The following is a 19,065-nucleotide window of genomic DNA, read 5'->3' as shown; positions in this document are numbered from 1 at the left end:
ATTAGGAGACATGGCTATAAAATATATTATTTTAAAAAACAAATAGGAAGAAAGAAAAAAGAAAGAAGAAAGGAAGAAAGAAAAAGGAAGTAAAAGGAAAGAAAGGCAGGGATAATATACAAAAGTTAGCTGAAGGAAAACCAGCCTCACTGAAGTAGGAGCATGAAGAGCTAGTGGATAAAAGCTCTAAGGAGTGAAGGAGTCCAGGAAAGCTAATTTCCGATTCTCATAGGTGTTTCTGAAAATACAGAGACTGTACCACACATGGAAGTGGGAAGAGTAGCAAGGGCCTGTGTGGTCTTGGCCCAAAGTCACAGACCTGAGGTCGGTAAAGCCATAAAAAATGAAAAATATAGTTATATAGTAATTAAAGGAATGAAAAACAGCTCATTTGAGGAAAAATTAGTACAGATTTTAAATCGTGGAGCAAAGAAGCCTACATAATGAATTAATGATGGAACATCTGTTACCAATGTATTGCAGTTACCACAGAAAATTAAGATACATTAACTGATTTCAAGCAAGAGATTCTTTAGTTAGCCGAAGTAGTGAGATTAGACGCTGAAGTTAACGAGAGATTAGGACTCCTCATCCCTAATTCATTTGACATATGCTGATTGAGACCTTACTATTTGCAGGCATTGGGCTAAAATTCTGGGGCTACAAAGTACATAAAACACAGTTACTGCCTTTGATTTGCTAATAATTCAGCAGAGAAACAGTTATTATAATGCAGAGTAGAAAGTGAAAAGTTCTATAAAATAGTTATAAATAAGAGAGTATGAGGATTCTGGGGCAAGAAAGTGTTTACATTGCTGTAAGAGGTATTAAGAATGGCTTCCTGTATTAGGTAGATAACTATTTTTCCATTAGTTTTCCAAGAATCAAGGAAAATTATCAAATATTGATATTATTATCAAATAATCTGGTGAGACTTTTCTTGCTCAATGATGCTGTGATTGTCATTATTATGATATAAAATAACTGATTAAATTTTAATATACCTAGAACTGAGGAAAAAACTAAAAGGCAGGTAGCAGTAACTGTGACATTACTTTGGCATCACTGTACTGTGATAACCCAAATCCGTATCATATTTCAAAAGATTAAAAAAAACCCAAATTGGTTTTAATTCAAACAACCAATTAATTTACTGAAACATTAGCATTAAGTGACTTTTCATTGATTTGTGGCCCATGCTGACATCAACATATGAAGACAGTATTGATGGACAGAAAACTGGTTAATCATCCATCCCCTTTCTTCCTAACCCCTGCGAAATTAACAAAATGTTTGTGAGGCAGGGAAGGGGAAGTAATAGTTGTAGTATGTATTGTGCAGTAGTTTGTGTGCATGAGACAATTAACATTTTTTATATTGGTCACCAAGAAAATTATAAAAAAAGCTTCCTTTCCACATGTTGTAAATCTTTTGTATATTCAATAAAACAAAGTAAAACATATGTCAAGTGATTACAGTTGTGAGATCTACTAATGAATTGTCCCATTTCAAGAATTAAAACCTTAATAGTTTAGATAAGAGGAGAATAATGAAAATCAGAAAATATGTCAAGTTTCTTTTATTTTTGTAATTGCTCTAAGGCTAAGCAGTACTCCTAGGAAGATTTTAGGAGGATGTAGTAACATTAGACATATTAACGGTATCTAGAAGGCAGAAAAAACCTCTAACATTTATTAATGGAAGGGATAGAACAGAGTGTTAACTAACAATTTTTTAAAAATAAATTTCACACATGTGATATATAAACTGAATTTTTTGAAGTGATGTCAATAAATGCATAAGCTCTGGGTTTCCTGAACTTCTGAAGGACATGAGCCTGTAATTGGCCTTTCTCATTTCTGTCTTGTTAACAAGTATATAAATAAGAGAAGGCTCCAGTAATTGGCTCAGAGTTACTAATGAATTAATTAACTTCAGTCTATTTTACCTAACCTTTAATAATAAGAGCCTTTTTTTGGAGGGGGGAGTCTAGCAATAGGTCTGACAGACTGAAAAAACAGACATGCAGCAAAGCTCTTGAAAATTAATGAGAAACGAGGAAAGAATCAATGTACATTCTGCTTGCAGAGAACTGACACAAAAAAGACACAATAAACCATGAACAAACACAGTCAGTTTAAAAAATAGGTTAGAAAAAGTGGGCAAATTCAATTATAGAAGTAATTAGAAGATATAGGGCAAGCTGCCTTTTGGGACTGTGCCAGAAAACATGAATTAATATGAGTGAATAGAAAAAGCCCATGTAGTAATTAAGAAGCAATCACCTATGGCAATGAGTACCTGAAAACAGGCTGCAAACTATTAATTCAGTGATCAAAAATATTTTCAGATGATTAATATGGCAAATTTATTTTAAAAGACTAATTTCTGGAAAGATATCAAGACAATAGCACATTATTTGTTCCTCTGGCATTTATATAGCTAATTAAATTTTATAATTTGCAACAACAGTCCCTATTATCTGAAAACAGTAAAAGCAATATTTCACCTCTTTTTTAGAAAAAACAGTGGTTCTAAAATCAATAAGTTAAATCCAGCTCCTGCTGTCCTCCTGTAAGTGCCTAAACCTTGAGTATTACATTTTTTTCAATGTGTATTTTTCTTACACATCTATTTCAGTAATATTGAACATTTGAAAGAATGTACATATTCTCATGCCTGGGCATGGATTCCACACACTGTTTAATTTCAACACTATCAAATAAAAGCAATTTAATGTACTATTTGTGCATCAAAGACTTTCTTGCTTGGTCAACAGAGGTCTGTTACTTCAGTACACATCATTCCTCCCCTTAGAATACAAAGGCATAGATATGTTATAGTGAAGAGTGCTTTACAACACACAGAAGGCTAATGGCTTCTGAAATAGGTGATTATCAGAGCCCCGTAGAGCAAGATGAGGGTCTGGCTGGTAATAAATAACCTCGCAATATGAATTATTCTATTTCCACAGCCTTAAGAAAACGAATGTTTCATTGTGGATCAGAAAAGTCTGAAAAATGCTGTCTTTTTGGAAATGACAGGGAGCTACTAAAACTAATCAGTCTGTCAGCAGGAAGTTATTGAGCACCTACTAAGGGCAAGATGCAAAGGTAAATGTGTAACCTTGTAACATAATTTTTTCTGTGTGGTATTTCCTTTCAGAAACCAATAAACAATTACCCTTGTATGCCATGCTTTAGAGGACTAGATTTTTAATTACTAAATTTGCTCATGGATTAATGCCATTTTAAATTTAAAAACTTTTTTTTCTTTTTGGTATGGATGGGGTCTTACTATGTTGCACAGGCTGGTCTCAAACTCATGGCTTCAAGTGATCCTCTCACCTTGGCCTCCCAAAGTGTTGGGACTATGGATGTGAGCCACCACATTTAGCCTAGAATTAATACTATTTTTTAGGTTAAGGTACAAATTGATGACCTACAAAACAGAGCAAACTAGAAACTCATTGAGAGTCACTATTGCAGATGGCATGAAAGTAATAGATGTACAGGTATTGGAGAAAAATTTAAAAAGAAGGATTTTGACAAGATACCAAATTAAACAGATTTTAGATCTATCTAGCGTTTTCATTATCCATATTTTTCTCTTTTTGTTAAAAACAAACTGGGAACTTTTGAAAAGAACACATAAGAAAAGAGAGCTGCTAACAGAGGTCTCTCATTCTCTGAGTTTGTTTCATGTTAATTACCAAAACATAGGTATAGCAACAGCAAACAAACAATTCTTCTGCTGCCAGTTGATGATGACAGAGAGCTCCCAGAGAGACAGGCAATTGGGAACTAGCGAAGTGAGGACAGCTTAGAGGTGTGGGGGCTGAGAGGGGCTGCCAGCTGAACAGGACCCACTCACCATGAAATGTTAATGTGTCAATAAAGGAGAAAAGCATGAATGAACCACAAAAAAACTGAAAATGACTCAGCTGGTTGGAGATGGAATGTGGGCTTTTTGCCAAAGTAAGGTATTCAAGGGCACACACCCTAATACCTAGGGGAAAAGCAAAGGCTGCTCTCTGATTTTAGAGAAAGAAAATACTTTGGAGAAGGGAGACAAATGGCGTTTTCTTCAGAAATAAACTTTGTTCCTTTTTCTTCTTCCCCCTTTCCTTCCATCCAACAAACATTTTCTGAGTTCTTACTTTTGCCAGGCATTGCAATAGGACTGGAGAAGGAAGAGAGGGAGAGTGGAATATAAAGATAAATGAGACATAGCCCCTTGTCCAAAGCTCCCGTGATAGAGGATGGAAAGATGTACGCAGTTAGCTCTAATAAACAATAGTGACATAATGCAAAAGAGGGCATGAGGTAAGCTGTAGTGGTAGTGCAGAGGAAAGGAGCAATTAGCTGGGGGCCACAGTAAATCAAAAACAGGTTTTCAGAGAGGAGGTAGCATTTATGCCTATCTTGAAGAATGATAGGCAGGAATAGAAGGAGGAAATTTCATTGGGAAGGAACTTTCTCTTATCCTAACTTCCTCTTTTTCAAATCACAGTCATTTCAGGAAAAGCAAGTAGACAACTATGACTTGTGTATATATACCACAATGGTGTGTGTGTGTGTAGCGGTGGGTGTGAGAGGAAAGATGGGGCGGGAAGGGGATTTTTCTGGAATTTATAATACTTCCTCCTCAAACGTTTGTCTCTATATGCTAGTATTTTTAAAAAACACATTCTTTTGTTTTTAGCTATTTGAATAATATTTGGGTCCTGTTTGACTGGAAAATGTGATCTTCCAATAGCTTTTATTTTTTATGTTTGATGGCTTTGTCGTTTTTTGTCAATGCTAAGTCCTCATTCTAGCTTATGGCTTGAGGATTCTTTTGGGTTGTACTGTGTTTATCCATGCATTCAATTATTCCTTCATTAATGTATCCTTTCCTTTACTCATCTTACTAGTTGACAAATATTCTGCTAGACATAGTTTATTGCTTTCTTCTAGTCTGGAAATTATGCCATTTCTAACATGAAACATGGAAATTATTCTATACACTGACTAAAAGATCACACTTAAGCAGATGGTTATGTTCTATACAGAATTGAACATCAATACCAATATTGTTTTTGTATGAATTTAATTTTTTTAAGAGATGGACTAAAGGAATCCTCCTGCCTCAGTCTCCTTAGTAGCTGGAACTATTGGCACACATCACCACGTCCAGCCCAATTTTGTTCCTGACAAATGTATTGGTCAGTGGGATCATGTAGACTGGCCTGTCTTTTTATTAAGAGGTTTTTCAAAGGAAGACTCTAAAGCAATACCTTAGTTAAGGTAACGAAAATAGGCTTGTCTGTAAATGGAGAAGAATTTCAGACTGGGATGGGTCAAAAGTTTCCTATATACAAAAACAGCCTTGTTTACTGGATAGACATAATCTAAGTTTCCATGTCTCTCTAGAGGCTGAGGAAGGAAAAGTAACTATCATGCATGAATATGAAGTCATTGAAAGGATTCTTTTTAAGTACTCCACTAGAAATGAGGGATACAAAAATGATTAAAACATAAGTCTTGCCCACAAGGAACTACTTCTCTCAAGAAGAAGATAAGTTAGATGAATAAATCTATTATTATTATATAGCCATGATAAGACATAAAAGTGTAGCAAGCTATGAGAGCACAAAGGAGGTGTATCTAAATTAGACTGGGACAGTAGGGTAAGAAGATAACATGCCAGAACTGAGTATTTAGGAATGAGAATTTAATTAGCTGAAGAAGGGGGCCACAGGATGGTGCTGCATAAAACAGCATGATGAACTTGGGAATGTCTTTTTGTGAACGTACAAAGTACTGACTTAACAGGGTGGGGATGGTTAAAATATCCCTTACACAGACCGGGCTCCCTCTGGTGTTTTCAGTTCCTTTTCCCAGCTCCTTTTCTTTTACTCAAGGTTTCTGGACAGAGTGAAATAGAAAGTCTGGTCTGTGGACATTTCAGAATTTGAAAGCTACTGGCCTGGAGCGTAGTGGTGGGTATGTCAAATGGGCATTCATGCTAACGACCTAGGTGAAACAGTAATGGTTGAGATCATAATACACTTGTGTGTGTCTCATAAAGATGTTGACATCTATAGAAATGATTTCTTTCTCCATGCCAATGTTTTATTTGAATTTAGAGCCCGGAATAAGCAGCTTGTCACAAAGACCTCAAAATGTTTCTTACGTGAACAACCTCAAGAAAAGGAACCAAGACAATTGTTAGCAAGAAGATTGATCTGAGAATTAGCTCTAGCATATTGAATGTTAAAGGTGTTTATTAGAAATGTCTACTCCATTTATAAATTCTCTGCTTAGCTAACTCCCAGCCATCTTTTAGTTATCAGCTCTCTCCCTCTCTCTCTCTCTCTAAAGATATGTCTCATTTATCTTTATATTCCTCTCTCTAAAGATATGTCTCGTTTATCTTTATATTCCTCTCTCTCTGTCTCTCTCTGTCTATATATATATAATTTTTATTTCTGAGAAGGTTTGCCTGATATTCTATATTAGATCACATCCTTCTGTTGTGTGTTTTTTCAGTTTGTGTGTTTCTTTCTCTATGTTTTTTCCTTTGTAGCGTTTTTTTTTGTAGCGTTTTTCCTTTGTAGCGTTTAATAAGACTCCAATTAAATATTGAATTGTATAATTAATGATTTCACATTAGTTTCTTTAAGTAAAATGTCAGCTTCAAGAGGGCAGGAATTGGGGTTTACACAGCAATATCCACTATGCCTAGCCACATTTCTGGTATTTAGTAGGTGCTCAATAAATATTTTTTGAATGTTTTATTTACTTTTTATGCCAATTTCAGTCAAACTCAAATGTAACAAATTGGAATGGACCAGAACTGCTAAGTAAAACCAGATTTATAGCTTCTAAAGCTAACTGGATCCTCCAGAAGTTTCTCAAATCTGACCCTGGCTCCTAGGAGAATTCAGTTGATAGGACTAGGTTATCTCCTCTTAGAGCTTTTAGCTGACATCCTCATACCAGTTTGGCTCAAAATAAATCCAACATCTTCCCATTCATCTGTGTCAGGACATCTTCATTATTGCAACTTGTTTTCCTCAGGCCAGAGCTTCCTCCGTTGTTGAGTTCCAACTGGAAAAGTCACGTGCAAAGCACTTGGGATAAAAACATGACTCACACCTGGAATCCCAGCACTTTGGGAGGCCAAGGCAGGTGGGTCACGAGGTCAGGAGTCCAAGACTAGCCTGGCCAAGTTGGTGAAACACCATCTCTACTAAAAATACAAAAAAAAATTAGCCAGGCTTGGTGGCGGGCACCTGTAATCCCAGCTACTCGGGAGGCTGAGGCAGGAGAATTGCTTGAACCCAGGAGGTGGAGGTTGCAGTGAGCCGAGATCGCGCCACTGCACTCCAACCTGGGCGACAGAGCGAGACTTCATCTCTAAATAAATAAATAAATAAATAAATAAAGAAATAAATAAATACATGAAAAGGCATGGCCCTGACCTCAGGAGAGTGGTAGGCTGCCACCTGAGTTGCAAGATGGGAGAAGGCTTCAACTGTCTTCAGGAAACCCCTGCCTATAATTATACCACAAGAACATCACCCTTTAAGATTAAATGATCTGGTCCCTGTTATAATACATATCATCCTGGAAATCATAACTTGTTAAAGCTGTTATTAACCACATTTACCTTCATGGGAGTGAGGTATCTGAGAGTGGGTTTTGACCCAGAGGGTACAGGGACAGGGAATACGGATGTTGGGAGCATGAGAGGAAGAGGGACAAGAAATGACAGTAAGTTGGGAAAGATCTGGAAGAATAGTGCCCAGCACATAATAGACACGAGACAATGCTTGGTTCAGTAAATAAAAGATAAACTGCTTTCTTCACATTGGTTGAGGGTTCACCCTACCTTAAGCTGCTTCCTTCGGTAACTAGCAATTTCTGGTTCAGAAAAAGTTTACAAAATATGAAACAGATAGCTGCAGCTGTTTGGGGCTGATGCCAAATCCCAATTACACTATCACATTCTAAGACTTTAGAGGGAGAACATACAAAATGTTTTTTTTTTTCTTTTTTATCACCGCTAAATCGAGAGGATTTCCATTTTCAGAAATATTATAAGAAGGAGTTGTACCCTGTTTTCAAAGGTTTGATGTAAGCTTGAGCTTAGATGCCTATGCTGGGTTATTTTAGCTATTCCAACTTTTTTTTTTTTTTTTTTTTAATTGAAGAAACTCCAATAGACTCAAATTGCTCATGAGAACTAGTGGTGATGTTTCAAAAGACAACAAATGCCATACTGATGTCTGAATACTAAGGTTCTTTTCCATGTCTGAGTATAATGCTTGCTTACACATAGTAGCAAAGAACACAATTAGCATACTAATTTGATTCTTTATCTAAAGAATGGAAGATTCTTTTGACACAGACAGCTGTCCATGAATCGCTAGGGTGACCTTTGGTCAGTTTTCCATCTGTCTTAGAGTAAAAAGTCCAGACTTAGGCACACATTATCTGTATGACCTTGGGCAGCTTTCTTGTTACTGTTTCTCAGTGTCTTCCTCTGTAAAATGGGAGCACGTCTAATACCTGCCTCACAGGGTTGTAGTAAGGATTAGGCTAGCACTTTGCTCACAGTAGACAATGTAATATTTTTTAACTCTTGTCTGAATGTTTTTTATTCTTAGGAAATTTGCAGTAATCCTAGGACTCTTGTACCTGCCTTTAAAGAGAGGGATAGAGCAAGGTTTTCCTGCATCCATTTTGAGCCTCCCTGTGAACTGGGTGGGATTAAGCTTGCCCTGACTTTATTAAAGAGCTAAGAATCCTCAGCTGTAGAGATGTCACAGCTTCCTTCTTGCCCTTCGTTCCCAGGATTAGATGCACAGAAGCAGGGAGCGATCACTGTCTGGAATGTCTTAGGCTCATCTAGTGGTCACTGGACGCTCTCAGACTATCAGGTTAACAAATCAAAATAGCACCAATTATAACTGCATGACTAAATTAGTTTCCTAGTATCTCACGATACTCACTAATCTCACCTAGATTCCCCCTTTCCCCACCTTTTCCCCTTCCTTAGACCAGTGGTTCTCAACCTTGACTGCACTTTGGAATAATCCATGGAGCTTTAAAAAATACTGATGTCTGGGTCCCATCCTCAGAAGCTCTTATTTAACTTGTCTAGAGCATAGTCTCAGTACTGGGCTTTAAAAAATTCCCCAGAAAATCATCACACTTTGAACACTAAAAACTTAAAAAATAACTTAGTTTTCAATGTAAAGCCTAAGCTAACACATGCCAATAATGCAATTAGTAAAAAGACAGAAATTTAGTCATGACACATAAAATTAGTTTCATGTTATTAATAATATTTTGGTATTTTATGATTATTTAGATCCTACTTTAAGGTAAACAATAACTCTGTCCTATCTAGTTCCATAAACATAAGACTGTTGAGTCAACCTGGTGTGAGGAGACACCAGGTTGGAAGAAGAAAAGCAGTATGATGTGCTCCAATCATTTGCTGAAATAGTCCTAAGAGCCAGTGGTTGGTCAGAGTATCTTCTCAAGTCTCAGCTCCAGAGATCTAAGAATCTCTCATTTCCTAGTAGCTCTGCTGATTTAGTTGCCAATTTCACTAAAAGGATGTTTTAACCCTAGTTTCATGAGATTAATGTGCCACGATCAGCTGTGATTGAGATATGTTGTAAGAAATATGAAATAATAATAAAGTTCTGGTGTTTGCAGACAATATATTTAAGAATTAATTACAGCAAATTCAAGATTATCCTTGCAATAGTATTGCTTTCACCCATACCCCAATACACTATTTTGAATGGGAGAATATGATGGAGTTACAATTACTATGGGGGACTGCTATTTGACATGAGTGTCCCTGTGGAACAAAGCTTGGGGTTTTATAAAAACCACCCTACCAAGTCAAAGAAGTTCTTCACTGGGCCTCAAGTTTGCAGCAGTGCATACTAATGGAGGGTGAAGGGGAGACCCAAACAAAGGAGCTTCTCTGTGTTCCAGTACCCAGTCTCTTTTTGGGGGACAGAGAGAACCTTGTTTTCTTACATTGGAGACGAAAGCTTGTTTATAAAGTCACACTTTAAGCTATCTCTGCACTGAAAATGGAAAAAAAAAAAAAAAGTCCTAAGTAATTCTATCGATCTTTTCTCATCACTAAAAATCAGTTTATAAATATGTGAAGTATAAATACAAAATTTTTAGGAAAAACTAAAGCCAAATCATTATATATATGTGTGGGGTGGGGATTCTCCTGATAATGTGAAGTGCTTGTGATCTGACTAGTAATTTTAATGTCTTCTGTTGAAGATGAAGGTATGAATACTTCATTTAGCTTTTTCATTTGCTAACTAAACTTGCTAGTTGCATGAAAAGAGAAATTATCAGTTAAGTAATCTAACCCAACACTGATTTTTTTTAAAAAAGTTCTGAGCAGAAGGGAAAACGAGGCCTGAAGATGAGACTTGGGGAAGGGAGAAATATGATAAGCACTCAATAAATGATTGTCAGTAGGTAGTTGTCAGGGTAGTGATGATGATAATAAACTTCCCTGAGAACTGTTTTCAAAGTAGTGATGTGCAGAAGGGAACATACTACTCTGACTTTTAAGAGCAATGAGCTATTTTGAATATTACTTATGACTTTTTCATGCTGACACTCATTTTTTTCTAGTAAGAAATTTATAATATAAAATAAAGGATTTTTGAAGAATTTAGCATATGCAAATGGAAATCACCTGGATGCCATTTTTCATTCTGCTACTAATTGCCATTGTTTAAGACAAATTATATAATTGTTTTATCCTTTAGTGCCTCAATTTTCATTTCAACATTTAACTTATTAGTGAGTAATCTTATGTGGAATCCTTTGAGTTAAATGAGTTAAGGTCTTACTTTTTAATTTTTAAAGTAAAATGGATCAAAATGAGCAAATACATTTAAAATATACAGTTTGTGAATTAGATTCTTTATTTTCATATGGCCAGTGAAGGGAGAGGCCACATTCAGACTTCAAGCAAAAGTGTGATGGGGTCCTATTACTATCTGTTACTACCAATTCTATTAGTAACAACAAGTTTCAGAAAAGTAATGGTGGTAGCCCAAGAGGGAAATGCTTATCAAGAGAAAATCAGGAAGGTTTGGGGGTACTTCCCTAAACTTTCAAAGCAGACAACTATCCTGACTTCCCATAATACATTTCGCTGGGTCACTTCCTGAGACAGAATTCTACAAGGGCCAGTCTGACACATGTGGCATTTGTTGCACTGTTGATGTTGAAACACTATGTTTTCTTTTCCTTCTGTCTCTTGCTCCTTACTTTAAGCTGCTATTTATTTTATATTGCCCTTTATTTTACACTGACCCTAGCCTACAGTATATGAAATCTCAGTTTTTTCATTCTGCAGATAATTTCTGGCTCTGTGATTTTAGATCCATTACCCTTTACTGAGCTTTTATGTCACTAGAGACAGCTTTGCATTTTAATAAAGTTTCCAATCCTCTAGGGCCCTCTCCCATGAAACAGCTCCAGCTCCCCAGGGCTGCTGAAGAGTTGAGCAGAGAGAGTAGAAGCTTTTGTGGACAGTGATGCTGATGGCAGATAACTCCAGCTGTCATTACAAGATCATCCAGATAAGGGGGAACAATCAAGTAGGGGCTTACGGTCCACTTGAGTTTTTCTGATTGTAAAACCAGCCATTTTTCAATTTAAATAATTTAAGGATTCCAGCTTCTCTATACTCTAAGGCTCATTTAGCCTCTTATTAGCTAACTGTTTCTCCAGTTCAAGAGGTGGAAGGGAAGAGTGCAGATTTTTTGTTATTGTTAATTCACAGCAGTGGGTAGTGGCATGTAAATAAAAAATAAGCCAAACAAATTTGATGAGAAGAGAGAATAGAAATCCATACAAATAATCATAATTGATTTTAAAAAGTTAATTAAAAGCAATAAAAAGAGACAAGTACTGCATGGCCTAGCATATATCAATAGACAAATGACAGAGAGGAGAGACTGAATTAGAAAATTGATTCCCAGATAACTAGAAGAAGGAAGCAGACTAACACAGCTCTTAATTTTAACTTGAAAATCCCAAATTCTTTTCTAAGTCTTTTTCCTCACAGTATTCTGATAATAATTTTATGTCACATTGTTCCCATTGAAGGAAATGCTGGGATGAGAAAGAAAGAAAAAGCAAAACAAAGTCGCAATATCCCAGAGAATTCAGCTCAGCATTGATTCACAGAACTCACCTGTGACACATCCATGATGAAAAATGCAGCTAAGAAACCAGAGTTGGCATAAGGTCCTCCTTCTTTTTATCTTAGTTATAAGCTTTTTTTTTTTCTTTTAAATTTTGCAATCTTTCCTGCTTCCCTAATCTCTGTGATCAAAGGGCAGTCACCTACAATATTTATTTTCAAGTGGTATACACAGGAGTTAGGAGGCAAGGCATTCACTTTCATACAAGAAAGTGGGACAATGGACAGCAGTCTAACAAGAGGATGAGGCCCTTCTTTAGTCTTTCAAGTGCTCCTTTTTGGCAGGATCATGATTTGTATTTTTGTGTAGGAGCTCTAAGGATGAGTAAGATGCTGGAGAACCATAATATGCCCATGGGCCTATCCTTTTCCTTTGCTTAGGAGACACATTTCACTCCCATGAAGAAAGGTTCCCAGCATGAAGGTCAGAGCCTGAGAGAGAAGGTTGGATAGATAGTCAGAGGAAATATGTCCTGACAGAGGTAGGACCCATGGTTACCACCAAACAAGGTTTTCTGCTGACACTTGAAAGTGGAAGGTAGTATCAACAGCTAAGATGCCACAATGGGAGGGAAGACCAGAAAATGTGTTTTCTTTTCTTTTTCCTTCCTCCTTTCCTCCCTCCCTCTCCTTTTCTTCTCTCCTTTCTTCCTATCTCCTTCCCTTCTAAGCAATAGAAGCCCATCTTTGAATTGCTAGAGAACTATCATAGACTCAATTGCTGGAACATACGTAGCTTTCAAAGAAATACTATTTCTATCTCTATTCAAAGACAGGACTACTGAACTGGTGGGTTTTTCTTCCCCCTTTCCCTCTTCTCTCATTTCAGAATGAGGAAAAACAACAACAAAAAACATAGCCAGATAAGCTATGAGTGTCAGAAACAGCCAATGTTGCTTGTGCTCCCTGTATTCATTCATTCCCCTTCCTTCCTTCCTTCTCTCTATCCCTCCCTCCCTCCTTCCTTCCTTCCTTCCCTCCTTTTTTGTTTCCTCCCTTTCTTGCTTCCTTCTTTTCTTTCTTCCCTTCTTCTGACTTTCACATTAGAGCACTTGCAGTGACTTCTTTCCCAGACTGTAAGCTCTGAAAGGTCAGGAGTTCTGACCGATTTACTCATTACTGTATCCCCAGCACTTAGCCCATGCCTAAATATTTGTTGAGTGATTGAATTAATGAGATTTACTACCATAAGATAAAGATAAAAGATTTGTAAACACAGAGCCAGCGAACATAAATAGTATAAACATTACTTTATAGATCTTTTTTATCTGCAAAGGTTTGATTAGAGGAAAATTTCCTAAAATGTGTTAAAAATATTAGCTCTGAAGAATAAAAATAGACTTTTTGGCAAAATAGGTTGGGGGAACCTATGGAAAAATAGTTTGGGATACTCTATATTATACAAGTTTCAAAGACATCTTTATGATTTACCAGTTTTTCAAGTACAAATTTTCCTTGTGAATTTCTTAGAGAAGGACATAAATTATTTGACTGTGTTATTTTTTTTTTTTACCTGGCATAGCTTATGGGGATGGTATGCTATAAAACATATTTTGAAAAATTAGCATCTTAATTCAGTTTTTTAAAAATTTTCTTTCTTTTGGATTTAAGTACTAATTTTTTCTACTGTAAAAAATTCCACTTAAATTAACATTACTGAGCTATACAGTTAAAAATGGTGAAGGTGGTAAATTTTATTTTATTTTATTTTTTACCACAATTAGAAATACCATTAAGAAACCTCCAAAATATTACTTTACTAAGAAGTAAGAGGAATCAATCTTTTCCCTAATGACTATAGCAACGCAGCCAGAATGAATAATATTGCCAAATAAAGGGCTTGATTTTGGTCTATAATGTTATAAAATTCCATTTACCACCTAGATACTATATCTTCAGGAAGCATCCTGATTTTGAACATATGGCTGTGAATTTCTTGCTTTTAGCAATATAGTTTAGGAGGCCTGAACATACAGACCCATGACTGTGTCTGGTTAGGAGAGTAAGCCTGGGACCGGGAGACAAGAAACTGGGTGATAAAACTGACATTGTCACTCACTCAGCGTACAACCTTGGGTAAACCCTGCTTTCCTTTTCTATAAGAGCCTCAGTCAGTAATTTTTCACCTTTTCCCCTCCAGCATGGGATTTTCATGAGTAAATCTTAATGGAACTCTAATATACACAGCAGATAATAGCAGAGGTACTCTGGTCTCAAGGGGGCAGGAGCCTGCTTGGTTCTTTGCAAGTCTTACTCCTGCTTCTAGGAGTTAAGAAAAGAATGTTTGTGTCCATTATAAAGCTTGTGAGCCCCTGTAACTTTATACAGACCATACCGTATGCAGCTGTTAAAGAATATTGAACACTGCCACACTACATGTGGTGAGCGCCTTTTGAATTTCAATATATATTTTAGATTAAAAAGTAAGAAAAATATCACCAGAATGCACTCTTCCCTCAGTCACTTTATGTATACATTTTAATATATAAGCTTGATGGCAAGTTAAAATGGAATGCAAATATTACTCCTGAAAAGTTGCCCATTTATATAGTTTTGTTAGACTCTCTTAGATTTTAATGGGAAGGTTTCCTAATAACAAAAACTGTTAATTACATAAATATGCGTGTTCTTTTCAAAGCCTTACACTATATTATGGATAATAAACAATAGAGAAATAAATACAAAACTGTTTCAACAGAAACACTGCTTCTTGAACAGCCTTTAACATTATGACATGTTTACTGGGAAAATGCATTACTCATGACAGGGTTACAAAAGCAATATTAACCTCCTTGAAATGTAACAGCAAAGTCAGATGTAAAAATCAGCACCAGACATGGTAATGTAACTACTTTTGTTAAGATTATACACAGAATAAAGCAGATATTTAAAGCTACATTAAGGTGTAGGTAAGTAAAGGATCCTTTAGAAGAGTCACAACACACATCACAACTAAAATCATGATGCAGATTGTCCTAAAGATAGCATTCTTGGAGATGAAAACCTTGTGCTTTCTTTTGATTGTTTTTCATTTGGGCATTGCTGCTTTTGCAATTTCGTGCAGGGTGTCAGACATTAAACTTGTCCTTAAAGGAAATTTAAAAAAATAAGATAGACATATCTATCTTTTGGGATAGGCATTTGTTATATTGACAAATTACCAAACACTTTCACTATATCTGATGTGACTAATGAGTCATTGTAATCTATAATCAAAAAGGATGTTTGCTTCTGTAAAAAACAAGAATTTACCCCAAACTAGCTTTTATAATAAGCAAAGAACTCCAAAGTAGTGGTTTAAGATGTATGATGAAATACACACTCTAAAATTGTACTTACCATCAAATGCGAGTTAGATTTACAAAATAATTTTTCATCAAATTTATTTTGTTGCTATTGTTTTATTATAAGACCCATAACTTGTCTAGTCATGTAGTATTGATGTTTAAAAGGGATTCATGTTTTAAAATAACCCTAAAATATTTCATTAAAATCTCTTAGGGAATTTTTCTTATTCTAGAGAATGTTAGCTTGAGGCTTATTTAAAAAATAAAGGTCAAAAGTCAGAAAGGATAATAGCTGATGGTTTTGATAATGCTAATTATATATTACTGAGAATAAACGTAGAAAGGGAAATATGAATACTAAAGAAAGATAAACATCCCAATGCTGGATTTTAAAAAAATAATGAAAAACCCTTAAAATGTCTTTGTACGTCACTGTCATAATTCAAAGACATAATGAAGCCTGAATTAAAAATGTCAGTTTCTGTGAGTGTTGATAACTTGGTTCTTTGTTGGGCAAGTCAAAATGTGTCTGTTTGATAGGCAAAAATGACAGACTAAAAATGGGAGAAGTTGAATCTAAAAAAAGAAACACACACACACACAGACATACACACACACACACACACACACACGACTTTTAAAAAAGGCCCATAATGTACTTGAAGGAGAAGACCTGTAGGGTAGGAGGCAATATCTTTAGGAAGTCACCAAGCAGAACTAAAAGGCAATGTCCATGGCCAATCAAAACGATTTCTGTGACTGCTGGGGCTCTTGCATCTCTGTCTTTACACTAGACTGGAAACCCTTTGTACTAATTACCAGACTGTACCAGATTTTCTGGTTCAGTTCAATCTTATAATTGACTGACAGTGATGGGCAAGGAGGGGGAAAAATTCAGGCTCACCACTGCAAGCAGAGGGTCAGAAATGGTTTCACAGAGAGCTAGTTACAGGCTGGCACTATAAGCAGGGTTAAGCAAGCATCATCAGCAAGTTCTTCTAATTCCCAGGTTAGAAAGGAAGTTAGGAGGAAAAAACAACAATCCATGGGTGCTCTCATCTTACAGATCAATCCTTGGTATGCAACCATTTTACAAAACATGAATGGAGAATAGCCTTAAGTGTAAATTGTAATTTTAGATGTCACTAAATTTTAGATGATTTTTATTTTGCTTTTGGGAAAAGATAAAAGTTTGTCTCCCAAACTCAAATACAGTCATCTTAAGTTAAGGAGACTTTCATTCTATTTACAGTAAGGAAGAAAAACAATGCTGCTGTTTCATTCCTAGGGCTCAAAAATAATTAAAGTGCAAGGCATATTTAGTCTATGATACATTACATAATCAAAGTTAAGCATTTGAAAGCACTTAACATGAGAATTCTCACATCCTTTACTTATTTGTAATTCACTGATTTAGATTTACTGTGTATCCATAGTTAGTAAAATTGTTACCCATGAATCCATACTTTTTAAAAGAAAAGATTGAATAATAATCTACATGAACTTAGAGTTAATGCATTAAAAAAAAAGAACACGTTGAGCACTGTATTAAAGACTCATTCGGCTAACTACCATTTGTTATTTACTTAGAACTGTTCTCTACCCACTTTATTTCTAACCACAAGAGCAACCATAGCTTTAGCTACACCAAACATTAAAAACGCAGGTGTCAGAATCAGGGTCAAAATGAGAACTCAGGCCATTCGGTAGGCAAGTGAGAATTATGTACTATCATGTTGAGGTCAATTGAATTGAAATTTAATCACAGTTTAAGCCCCTTTTCTTTCCAGGCTAAAGAGTAAGCAACACCTGTGCCAGCAGCAGCTCACATTGCAGTTGACATAGCAGCCAGTTCAATTTTTAGTTACAAGTCAATTACTTACTGGAATAGAAAGAGAACATTTCATTCATTCCATGGATGGCCACTTTTCCGAAGAAACCTGTCAGGCTTTCTTTCTCCAAAAGAAGAAAAGAGAAAAAAAGTGAAAGTTAAAAATAAGTGACGTATTGCAAAGTTTTAGAGCTAGGCCAGTACACTACAGCAGAGAAGTTGTGCAAATAGCTTACCTTCCAAATACTGAACAGAGCTGTCTTGTAAGAGAGGCCTGTCCCAGCTGATAAGTCCTGGGACTTTCCTTATCACAGTATCAAAATTAGGTAAAATTATAATAGGTGATGTACACCTGAGAAGAGCGACCAGCTGACCGTATGAAAGGAAAGAGCAAATGAGTAAAATGTCTTCCCCCAGCTACAGTCAGTCCTGGTGCAAGGGGAATTTCAAATGCACTGGCTATAGACTTTTGTCCAAAGCTGTGGTTCTTTCTTTTTTTCTTTTCTTTTTTTTTTCTTTCTTTTCTTCTTTCTTTCTTTTTCTTTCTTTCTTTCTTTCTTTTTTTTTTTTTTTTTTTTTTTTTTTTTTTTTTTTTTTTTTTTTTTTTAGGGAAGCTAGATTAGTTCATACAAAACTCAACAATACAGCACTGAAACCCATTGTTGATATTCAACATTTTTCACATAGCGGAACAGAATAGACAATACGGTATCTAGGAAACCATGGGCTGGATTACAAACTGATGATATCTCATCCTTCTGGGGGCCTGTAATCCTTTTTATTACCTACCACAGTAAAAAAAAAAAAATCACTACGTGTGTGGGGAACTCTCTCAGAATAAATCAATAACATTGCCATTCTTAGGAAAATAGGATAAATTAAAATGAAATCTTGCTTACAGCACTAAGTCCCTAAGTGCCATTTGCCTTTTATGCAAGTTAATGATTTTTTAAACTGTTCTTATCTTAACCTTTATGTAAACTTCCATAGGTTCGAAAAAATTAAATTATCTGTAAATATTTGCTTAAAAACAGTGTTCACAATTAGCTTGGATGTTCTATTTCTCATAATAAATACTTGAAAAGTTTTTTATTTCCAAGTGTCCAAGATTAGAACCTAAGGCATGAGTACAAAGTAATTTTCATTAATTTGTTTTAAATACATGTGTTGGGTTATTAGTAACCTATATTTATTCCTCCATTAGGAACACAATGAAATTCAAGATTTTCTGGGCTTATTTACCTGATCCAGTTAAATAAATAATTTTTACTTTTAAACTTTTCATTGTCTTTTAAATTTTTCATTTTTAAAATGCATTTCCTGATTATGCATAACCGCAAAGCCATCCTTTACAAGGAAGTTATGCCTATTAACCTTTTTGAAAATCTGGTCCAATCCCTTTTTAAAATGCAATCCAGTTCCCATACTTTTCTTATGCCTCCAAATGGTCTAGGTAGCCACAGAAGTGATTGTTCCTACCAGTTTCTTTTCATCACTTCTGCAATTGACCAATTGACAACTGATTGATGGTTATCTTTTCACTTCAACAATGAAAGAAATTACCATCACTATAGCTATGTACAGTAAATGCCTCCAGAGTAAATTGCATGATTCTAAAATTCTCCTTAGCTCACTTAGTAAAACATCAACACAAAAAAGTTTCTTTTTTGCGCCTCCTTTCCTGTACCA

General features: G+C 35.7%; 1 long non-coding RNA gene across 1 annotated transcript in view; it reads right to left on the bottom strand.

Annotated features, from left to right (window-relative positions):
- Positions 1-18,418, bottom strand: part of LOC126948397 (uncharacterized) — a 129,363-nt gene extending 110,945 nt beyond the window's left edge. The window contains exons 1-2 of the long non-coding RNA XR_007723425.1: positions 17,613-18,418; positions 17,429-17,497 (exon numbers count right to left, since the gene is read on the bottom strand). This is a non-coding gene — a long non-coding RNA (uncharacterized LOC126948397). The remainder of the gene's footprint in view (positions 1-17,428; positions 17,498-17,612) is intronic.
- Between the last annotated feature and the right edge of the window lie 647 nt (positions 18,419-19,065).

Source organism: Macaca thibetana, chromosome 2 (genome assembly GCF_024542745.1).
Source record: "Macaca thibetana thibetana isolate TM-01 chromosome 2, ASM2454274v1, whole genome shotgun sequence".
Lineage (NCBI taxonomy): Eukaryota > Metazoa > Chordata > Mammalia > Primates > Cercopithecidae > Macaca > Macaca thibetana.
Note: the sequence above shows the minus strand (reverse complement) of the source record. Positions and strands in the feature narration are given on the sequence as shown.